Source organism: Anarrhichthys ocellatus, unplaced genomic scaffold (assembly GCF_004355925.1).
Source record: "Anarrhichthys ocellatus isolate YVR2014 unplaced genomic scaffold, GSC_Weel_1.0 scaffold33, whole genome shotgun sequence".
Lineage (NCBI taxonomy): Eukaryota > Metazoa > Chordata > Actinopteri > Perciformes > Anarhichadidae > Anarrhichthys > Anarrhichthys ocellatus.
Genome location: NW_022280063.1, coordinates 3,190,243 through 3,200,540, shown reverse-complemented (window position 1 = coordinate 3,200,540; position 10,298 = coordinate 3,190,243).

Sequence of the window (10,298 nt, the reverse complement as noted above, 5' to 3'; positions counted from 1 at the left end):
GAGCACTTGGCAACTGTTGCAGCCTGGTGAGATAAGTTACCAGAGGGACTGTTTATTAGCTCATCTGTAGTCAAATGTTGTTTAGTGTTGTCTGTGAGGTGCGTCCAGGGGGTTTAGGTTATAGATGCAGAAAGCCAGAAGCTAGAAATCTCTTTCCCCTTGATGTAGCTTTTAAAAAAGAGTAATGACTTTAAAATGTCCCTACATAATGTTTAATGTGGGCAGCTTCATGCTTTTGGAATTCAGTTCAGAGCTACTTTAATGTCATAAAAGGCCACATGAACGAGTTTTTACCTTGAAACCACATTCTTTACATGAATGTATCAAGACATTCTTCTGACAAACTTTCATGTTTTCCTGACTAGATTCAACATTTTGTTAAAGTCAACAAACGAGGAACACTGTGTTTGCTTTAGTTAGACTTATAGCTGGTGTGACGGAGGCCCCCAGGGACCCGTCCTGGGGCCCCTGTACATGTGAAAGAGTTAGAACTTGAGCCAGGTGTGTCACAGCAAGGCTTTTAATCCCTGCCTGAGCCCTGCTGCACGCTACGTGAAATCGATCATTATAAATCATTTTATATAATGGACATTAGGCGTGGGACGAGGTCAGAGGGCTTAGTGCAGGGCCGTGTTCATCATGCACATTAACATCGGAGGCTTGAATTTCATTTGGAACAGTAACTCTTTCAGTGATCCACAAATGTAATCCACCTTGTTCTGACGTCGTCAACCATGAAAATGATTTACATTACCCATTACATGTCATTATTGTCATCAAGACAGTATAAATGCTAGTGCCCTCCTCACGGACGATGTCATCTTCATGGCGAACAATCTCTATGCATCTTAATGGCCTAATCCCCACTTTAGTGTGACCTCGTAACGCTGTCTCTTATCTTTGTTGGAAAGGTGGTGCCACGGATGGACACATCAATCTGATATTCTCATGATAATCCTTTTGTTTGTCCTTGGAATGTGGCGGACCAGTAGTCAGTATTAAGTCAAACATGAACCATGCACTAGGGAAATAATCCAAATGTTTACTAGTGCAGGTCTCTATCCTTTGTTGACATTTTATGTCTTTGAATGTATACAGTTGAGAGATACAGTCCTGGACTTTACCGAGGATGCTGCAGGTATTTGTTATGCACCTGCACCAGCTGAGACATCCTAGATACCAATCATCCGTGATACAGACACACACGCAGTGAGAGAAAGGCTGCATTATATTTTAATCCATTTTAAATTGATGTCCGACATTGGTCGGTTATTTTATTCTTGAACAGAGAGATCCTGTTTTTATTTAAAGCAGCAGCGTTCCTAAATGTCCCTGGTTTTCATTGTTGTGAAGGAAACTTTTGTTTCATTAAGCCATGATAATGCGGTTGCAGAATACCATTTGGGACTTTCATCATTAACTCCAACACTTTTCTACAACTGAATACAACTTCGAAGCCAAATCCCATCCTCACCTCTAAAGTCAGTTTGCGCACAAGATGGCAACACAGTCTTTCATCTGATTTAAAACAATATGATGAAACGGGAAAATGTCAAATGTTTTGTTAAAGCCTTTATAATTGGTTCTGAGGTGTTTCATCTGATGTAACATTGTGACGGTATATGTCAGGTAGATTTGGCAGTAGGGATCTGTCTGGCCGGGGGCTCCTGAGATCTGTGCATCCTTGACAGCAGCTGCACACAGCTCACAGAAAGCAAAACACCCAAAGGTTATAATGTCTTCTCTTTGGTTTGTGGGCACATAAACATGCACAATTATCCATATGTTCAGTGCTACCTCTAGTGGTGCTGATGGTTATGGTTAGACTTATGTGGTGATCTGTCCATTCTGTTGTAGTAAGGCTCCCTTTATTCCAATGAAAAAACTTGTGCTAGGTCACAGCCCTGAGGAGGCCGAGCATAAACGAAGCATGTAGCTGAGGTAAACACCTGAGATCATGATGTAAATACAGCAAGTTAGAATCGGCCCTGAATATAAGGGCACTACACCAACTATAAACATGCCACAGTCAGAGCATCAATTTTGGCAATCAAATTATTTCATGAAGTGACTCTGCATGAGGGTAATGCAGTTTTGGGGCCAAGATGTTGTGTGCCAACTGGACGGCAAGTAAAGAAACCTGCAAGATAAAGTATGACAGGCTTATCTTAAAATACATAATTTTTCAAAGGATTTAAGATAAGGATGGCCCTCTAACCCCCCCACCCCCAACCCCCAACACTCTGTCTTTGTCTCTCTTCATCTAAATTGTCTCTCATTCTGTCACGCACACACACTTACACACACTTGCGTTTGCACACAATCAACGGCCTGCCTTTATTTCACTTTATCTCAAAGAAACACATGCAGAAGAGCAGCAATGCATATGGTGCTCATTTCTGCACCAGTGGCCTCATGCACTTACTGTGAGTTCATTCTTTGTAGTGAGCATCATTGTTTTAAAGGGGAAGACAAAGCGGGGCAGTGTCCCCATGCTGCTGTTTCATAGTAGAAAGTAGAACACTGCGGCTATTGTGTTCGTCACCTCCTAACTCCCTGCATCCTTACTAAAACTGCTGACGGACAAAAGGTCACAAATAGCAGGGCTGCATTTGGGGGGGGGGGGAGAACCAAACATGACACCACACTTTTATTAATATTCCTGGTGCTTGATGTCACACACGATGTCACATGATATCCTGTGTGTATTTTTTTGTTAGAGGGTTTCAGCAACAATTGTATAATTAAAAGCCTATAATGGTTGTGTGTTTTGCAGGATGATTCCAGTATTTTTAGATTTTAATTTGACTAAATATTACCTTGACGTTTGAGTCACAGAGCTAGCGTCCGATTTTTCGCTTCATCTGCTTGTTTAACAATATTTACTGTTGTTCTGAAAGTATTTTTGTACCTGTTCTAATGTTGCAACTGTATTTCCAAACCAGATGGCTGGAAATGACATGTGCATCCTCTTTTCAGCCACGCTAGCATGTCTCGACAATTATTGGTTGGTTTGAAATTGTATGTCCCATTCAGGGTGAACTGTAACAGCTGTAACTTTTGTGATCCCCTGACTTTTCTCACTTAAATGTTAGCATGCTAACATGCCCAACTAAGATGGCAGACATGGTGGATGTTACCTGCTAAATATCAGCATGTTAGCATTGCCATTGAGAGCATGCTAAAGTTAGCATTCAGCTAAGTACCGCCTCAGAGCAACTAGGCTGCAGGCTTGTTAAAGTCTTGTTAAAAAGACGGGTAACCAACTCTCATACTCTGTCTCTTGACATTTTTTATTCTTAAAGTCTAATTCGTCTACTCTGGAAAGTCAAAAATATCTGTAATGTTAAATGTATTATTACAGGTATTTTTTTTAAGTTGTGCTGCTTAAATTCTCACAGTATATGCAGTAGTGGCATTATTGTGGGCATGGGTTTGTGTCCATGTATAGGATACCACCTCTCTATAAAGCAAATAAGAAAATATGTTGAAAGGTAATAAAACACATTTCATTGAACCATAAGTTGCTCTAGTTGGATAAACCATCAATACACATAGACAGGATTGTAAGTGTGAAGAAAATCAGGATTTCAACTATCATAACTGCAATTACTAAAAAATATTTAGTCAAGTTATTTGTGTAACTTTCTCCCCTCAAATACATCAAGGCGTTTCTCCTCCCGACTCTAGTTTAAAGGGTCAGTTCACCCAAATTACATACTAACATTTTCTTTAAATTTGCATCTTAAATTTTGATTATCTCTGTACCGGTACACATCTCTGAGATTGTGCATATGCTTAATCATGCCAGGCAAAAACTGTTATTCACCTCCATGTGAGCGTTACTATTAACATGAGAGCGTTTAGGCCTGTCGGCCCGCCTGTGAGCACACTGGCCTCCTTTTTGTCCCAAGATGAACATTTCATATGATCGCTCTTGACAGATGATTTTCTCTCAGAGGCCCCCTTAAGGATAACCAAAAAAAAAGGCATTTTCTCCCGAACGTCACTTTCGCTGTTAGGAGTTCTGCACAAGCTCCTCGCAGACTTGTCCCTTCGCACTGGGGCAGACTTTGTGAACGCTTTGTAAAGCAGTCTGAGCGGTAGTTTCCCGTTTTTAGGGGCAGACCGGAGCGGACAACTCGGCCAAGAGTAGATGTGCGGTTGTGTCTTAAAGGGAGGGGCTTGCACGGGTATTCAGCTTGGTTTTTTATCATTGAGTGTAGCGCAGGACCGACTGCAGACTGGCTCCCTCTCCTCTCCTCACTCGACTCAAGAGCTCTACTTTGTCCCGTTAAGATCCACAGGTAAGCGCAAAAAAAGAAGAAGCTTGAACTGCCTGCGAACTCAACGCTTACAGTTTCACAAACGCGATTAGGAATAAAGTGTGTGACGCGCTGACGCTTTAAGCGAATGAGAAAAGCATTATTTGACGACGGGAGATTATCACATTATGGGTCTCCGCTGTGCGCATGGGCTGCTTGCTGATACTTCTTTTTAAGGATATCTTGGCTGTGAGCCGCTCCCTCTTTGTGCAACAACAGTTCACTTAAAGGCAAAGCAAACTCATGATTGTGAGCTATAATAAACTTTTCTATGGGCCGAGCAGCGACGCTGTCATGTAAATGTTTAGTTAACGGCGGGACAACACAAAGAAAAGCGTATGTGCACTCCTGTAATGCGCGCTCAGTCCTTCGGGGCGAGGGGGGGTCTCCAAACCCCCGGCAAGCAAAGTTTGTCATCGGCATTAAATCGACGTTGACATCACGTATTCCTGGTTGTTAATAACAGTCTTCCAAATCCTAAAAGAAAGCTGCCTTCTTGACCCACACCCGCAGAATGTAGACAAACCGGTTGAAATGTGACATGTGGATGGAAGGTGTACAACGTTGGCAGAAGGAAAGGATGTGGCGCCCCATATGGTTACCAGCACACCGCGTGCATCCTCTCGAAGGTCAAGTCTTGGATACAGAATGCGATTCTCGTATTGAGCTTTAAACGCATCCAGCATCTCCTGCAGACAAAAGCCCCCCGGGGGCAGTCTTGCAAAAAAAAAGGCACTCACAGATGAATCCACTTCTTGTCGTTTCAAGGTATCGCATTCTTTACAATCCCACCATCCCTGAGGCGAAAAGGCTCTACTCAACTCTCATTGTACTTGAGTTGGCCGGCAAGTCTTTTGATCTCGGCTTTATTACATAGTATCTGTGAAATGGAAGCATGGAAAATGGGAGAGGGGCGGAGGGGAGGGTAGAGCTGTAGGTTCCTTTGCTTTCGGGCCAGAGACAGCATAGTAATTGTCCATGAAACTGTATCTGATAAGTTGTGCAGTGTTTGGAAAACACATGGAAGTATGCCCTCCATCTCCTTATAAGGCGCAGGCCCAACCTGGTGACAGGTGATTGGAATAGCCTCTGGAATGCAACGCATAACGGTCTGCTCGTACAGTAGTTCCCAACATTTTTCTCCACCCACAGCCCTGTCGGATGAACCGAAGTACGCCTTCAGGGACGCCACCTGTCACGTGCATTTGGATTGATTTCAAACTGGATCATATTTAACACTCAGTATTGTAAAAAACAACTTCTTCACACGATTGAACTTCTATTTTTATTCATGTTTGAGCTGCATTGGTCACATGTACAGTCATACTACAAAGAAGCTTGATACTTCAGCTATTTATCCATGACTTTGTACCAACAGTTTAACCATTACTAATAGTTAACTATTCCAGCAGTTTATCCATTACATTAAGCTGACCATTTCAACCATTTATCCATTACTTTTAGTCAACTATTGTATCTGTTTATCCACTACTTTCAGCTAACTATTTCAACTTGTGTTAAAGCTGTCTGTGGATTTGTTGGATGTTTGTCAAATCCTGTTTTCTATTTATTCAAATCAGTTGAGAGTCTTTTCACATACTACACAACTAGATATGTATTTTCTGGCATACAAGTACCCCAGATGGAAATCACTACACTAGGTTTTTGCATGCATATATGCTCTCAAACAGCTATTCCTGGGCTGAAACACACACAGCGAACTGCAGGCTTTTACGCTAAAGTGCACGTAGGGCTTTGTAGTGTACTTAAAAGGGGCTTTTGTAATTGGCACAATATGATATGAGAGCAGAAGAATCTGGAGGTAATTGCACATAGTGATAACAGGGGTTTGGCAGTGTGGGGCGAGAGCCAGGGTTAGGGCTGGGCGGGCAGGATGTAGGGAACACTGCCATGCATTTCCGGAGTCTGGCTCTGGACTGCACAGTGCGGTGAAGGCTTCTAGTTACTGTATGCTGGCTCCCTCTCCTTCTCCCTCCTTTCCCTTATACACTTGATTAAAGTTAAATGTCGGATCAGGTAATTAGTGTGCCTCATTCTCAACATAAGCAGCATGAGCTAAAGCATGGGGCACTCATGAATATCCCCGTGCAGTGATGTGTCAACATGCATGCAGTATATGTGGGTACGTTGTTATAGTTTGATCCTAGATACTCATAATCCACCACAGTATCAAGTTCCAAAGCAGGAATCCAGAGTTTCCTTGCAAGGCAATAGTTCCTTACCGCCACCGAGCTAAGGCAGCCAACCAAGTGGCAAGCTGAATTTGAATAGAATGGAAAACTGGCAGAGCCGATTTTGTAACACAAATGATCAGATCGTACTGTTCTTTTTTTTAAATAGATTTCTACCTATACTGTGTTCAGTGTGTAGGTTCTTCCACATGTGGTTGGGTTTCCAGGGATGGCACGCTGACACGTCGGGCCAAACGTACATTGTTTCTGCACAGCAGGTGCCAGAGCTATTTTCTGGTTTCTTCTCAAAACAAGACTTGAAACTATGTCAAGCAGGTTTCGTGTGTTCCAGTCTTTGGCTTAACTTCATGCAGATTTGTTTTTTCCAAGAATATGGTTTTAGAAAGAGATGCGTCCCTTACCATGCTTCCTGTTTTATCAATGGCGTCCTTGTCATCAGCATCGACCAGTTAAGGGTTCACCTCATCTCAAGTGATTGTGATTGACAAGCAGCTAGCTGCTCATGGGATCTTGGCCCCTGGACCGGAGCCCCACAGCATACTCGTTCTGCCCCCCCCCCCACGCCTTTGAATTCGATAGCATGTAATTTGAATGCGCCGCATCCATAACCGCACACTAAGTTGTATAATATGGTGAGCTTTGGACGGTCTCGAGCTGGAAAATAATTGTTAACTCTTTCAGCGCGTAGCGACGCTCAACAAGTGGGCGGCAACAACTGGTAGCCCTTCTGAAGTGCTTGTGAAGTCAGATTCGGGCAGGAAACCCTAGAAGATGTTTATTAAGGTCCTGGAAAATAAGGTGTAAGAGTTTTGCAGATGTCAATGATATCAATTTAAAATTCCTGTTATTTGCCTTTTCGAAAAAAGAAAAACTACGTCCCTCATTATGCTGCCAGGCTGACATGGAACAGTTCTGTAGGGAAATATCCACGGTGCTCTTGGATGTTCTGGCGTTTGTTCACAATTAGTCTCTTGGGTGATGGAGAATTCTTACTCTCCCAGTCCCCTCTCTTCTAGTATACCCACACCCTGGCCTATCGTAGATTCACTACCAAATTAAATCTTATTTCATCAAAACCACATTTACAAAGCTTTTTTCAAGCCACAGATTCAAATTCACACACGTGCATGAAGAATTTCATAATGATCCGTCCTCCCTGGATCTCTATCTCTACTTCCCTTTTTCCCAAACTATTTTCCCAAACTTTGATTCTCCTGACTGAAGCAGTCATGTGGGCATGAAAGACCTGCGTTTGAATTCCTCTGGGCTTTAGTCACACTCCGATGAAGAGGGTTTGTTAGATCAGCCTCTCACTCCTGTCGTTTTCTGACTTTAAAGTGCTATCACTCAAGGCCAGATTGCCTAATGGGCAGCATGGCATGTCGGCGTTGGTAATTGGCATATTGGCCCACCATCTGCTTGTTGCCAGATGCCAGGCTCCACCAGAAGTTTCATAGCCATAAAAAGAGACTATTGTATTTTTTCCTCGAGCAAAGTCTTTCGTGTTTTTTTACTGGGTGATGATTGAATTCATGAGGCAGCCGTGCTTTATATCTTAAAAGGTAAAACCTCCTCTCTTGCTCACGTGGTCTGCATTTCATATGGTTTTTTGTGGATGATTGATTGTGTGAGAGTGAGGTCAGTGCTCCTAAGCAGCGCTTCTGATGTCATCCTGCAAAGATGCATGTTCTCCTCTCCGTTCCCTAAAGCGGGTTATTCCGAGAAGTGTAGAACGTTGTTAAGGGGGACATTTAGCCTTTGGGCTTCTTCTCATCTGATAAAACAAGCACAGGAAATGTCTCTGTTAGCTGATTGGCCTTGTGTTTTCCTTCAGCGTCCTCCCACTGGGACCTCAGACGTGCACAGTGTGTCCCTGTGGCAGAGAAACCACCGTACTCGTCTCTCTCCTAACAGCTACATTAACTTTCCCTTCGCCTCCCTCCTCTCCTTTAACACCAATCTATTCTACCTCAGCCCCTGTCTCCCGAAAAGAAATGATGACTATAATGTTCATTTTCACTTCACCCTACTTCCTCACCCCGCCAACTTTCCATTCTTTCCTCCCTGTCCTCTCTTCACCTCCCCCTCCTCCATTCTCCTCTCAGCCTCTCGTCTTCCCTCCCATAGCGTCCCAAAACTAAACAAACATGGCAAATCAAGAGCCTGTCAAATCACCTTTTGAAAGTCCCATATTTTAGGGCAATGGGGAATTAGGGGAACGTGGACTATATAAAGTGATGTAAATCCCAGCGGCGTGTGAAAAATACCATTGAGTGTAAACACATGACCGGTGAGGTCATGTGTTTACACAGTTAGCAAGGTTAACCGCTCTATGAATGGCACGGGGCAGTCTGACTGACTCTCAGGGACAGACGGGGCAGTGTGCAGGTCAGTTATAGGCCTGCTGGATTTATGCGTGTGGCCATCGAGGCGCTGCGTGTGCTGAAGTGTGTATGGCGAATGTGAAGGACAGCTTTGAGAGTCCACATTGGACGGCTGCCATCATGGGAGTGAGAACTGGAAAGAGCGAGATCGGGCTTGTATGTGGTAATGATGGAAATGAGGGCTTACCTCATACACATAAAACAATCACTGTGTCCTTACATGGGTATTCACATGAGTCAGACTTCTACTGTGTTTTTCTGGAAGAGCTTCAAAGTTCAGAATCTCTTTTATTCCAACCAAGTTTCGAAAATTTGAACATTTGTTTGAAGTCTTGGTGTGAAATCTTTGGCGAGTACAATATTGTCAGATGGTCTCAAAACACATTAATATATTTTGGGCTATGACTGATTATTTACACCATTGAGTCTGCCAATTACTTTATTGATTAATAACTTCAATGTTTGTTTTCCAATCAATGTCATAAGTTCCAATAGAAGGTGGAACCAGGACATTTATTTAGCATTTTTTGACTTAAACCTGCATTAACCTTTATTTTATTTTGGCCACTTGGAGCAACAGAAACAACATGCAAACACACTTCATGTTAGTTGGTAAGGCAAACATGCTCGCGAAAAGAGAAACATTATCATTGGTGTGGAATTTTATTTCTGGTCATGTGACTAATGTATGTCCAATGTTCTCTCTCCCTCTAGCTCTGTGTTTGGGCTCCACCAACTCCTGAGGTAAACAGCCGGCTCTAAAGCAGCTAAATACTCCGCTATGTGCATTAGCTAGGCACTAGCTTAGTCGGTCTGCTGTTTGGTGCTGGCCAGGTAGTGCACAGTAGGTCAAGAATGTCTTTCATTACATCTGAACAATGAAAGCGATGAGAGTGAATTAAACAGTTAAGTTGCAGCCCAGATAGTGCTGAAAAAGCTCAAATGCTGCGCTGCAGAATTACAATGATCTGTGGGCCCGTCGCTTTCACAAAAGACAGTTATTTGATCCATTGTTAATATACACATTTCGATTACAGCAGCTTTAAGCCATTCATTGACAATCAAAAGTGTGGGTGGCTAATTTCCTTTTAGTCGGGTGCTCGTTAAATCGACTTTGTCTCGTTTCTCAAACCTTCTTCGATCTGACTCCACACGCGTGTCTTATACCAAGGCACGCTGTTTGAAATGGTCCGCATCCATCTTTCCCACCTGAATAAGCCAGTCAGGCAGCAGCACAGTCTGAGGTCTGTGTCGGGGCTGCAGTCGGGAGCAGCGGTAATTGTTTAAGAGTGCATTTATAGAGTGTACTCTTTGTGCCTCCTAATCAGAAGCATACCCAGGCATTTACATATGAGCCTCCGAGGATTGCTTAGGAA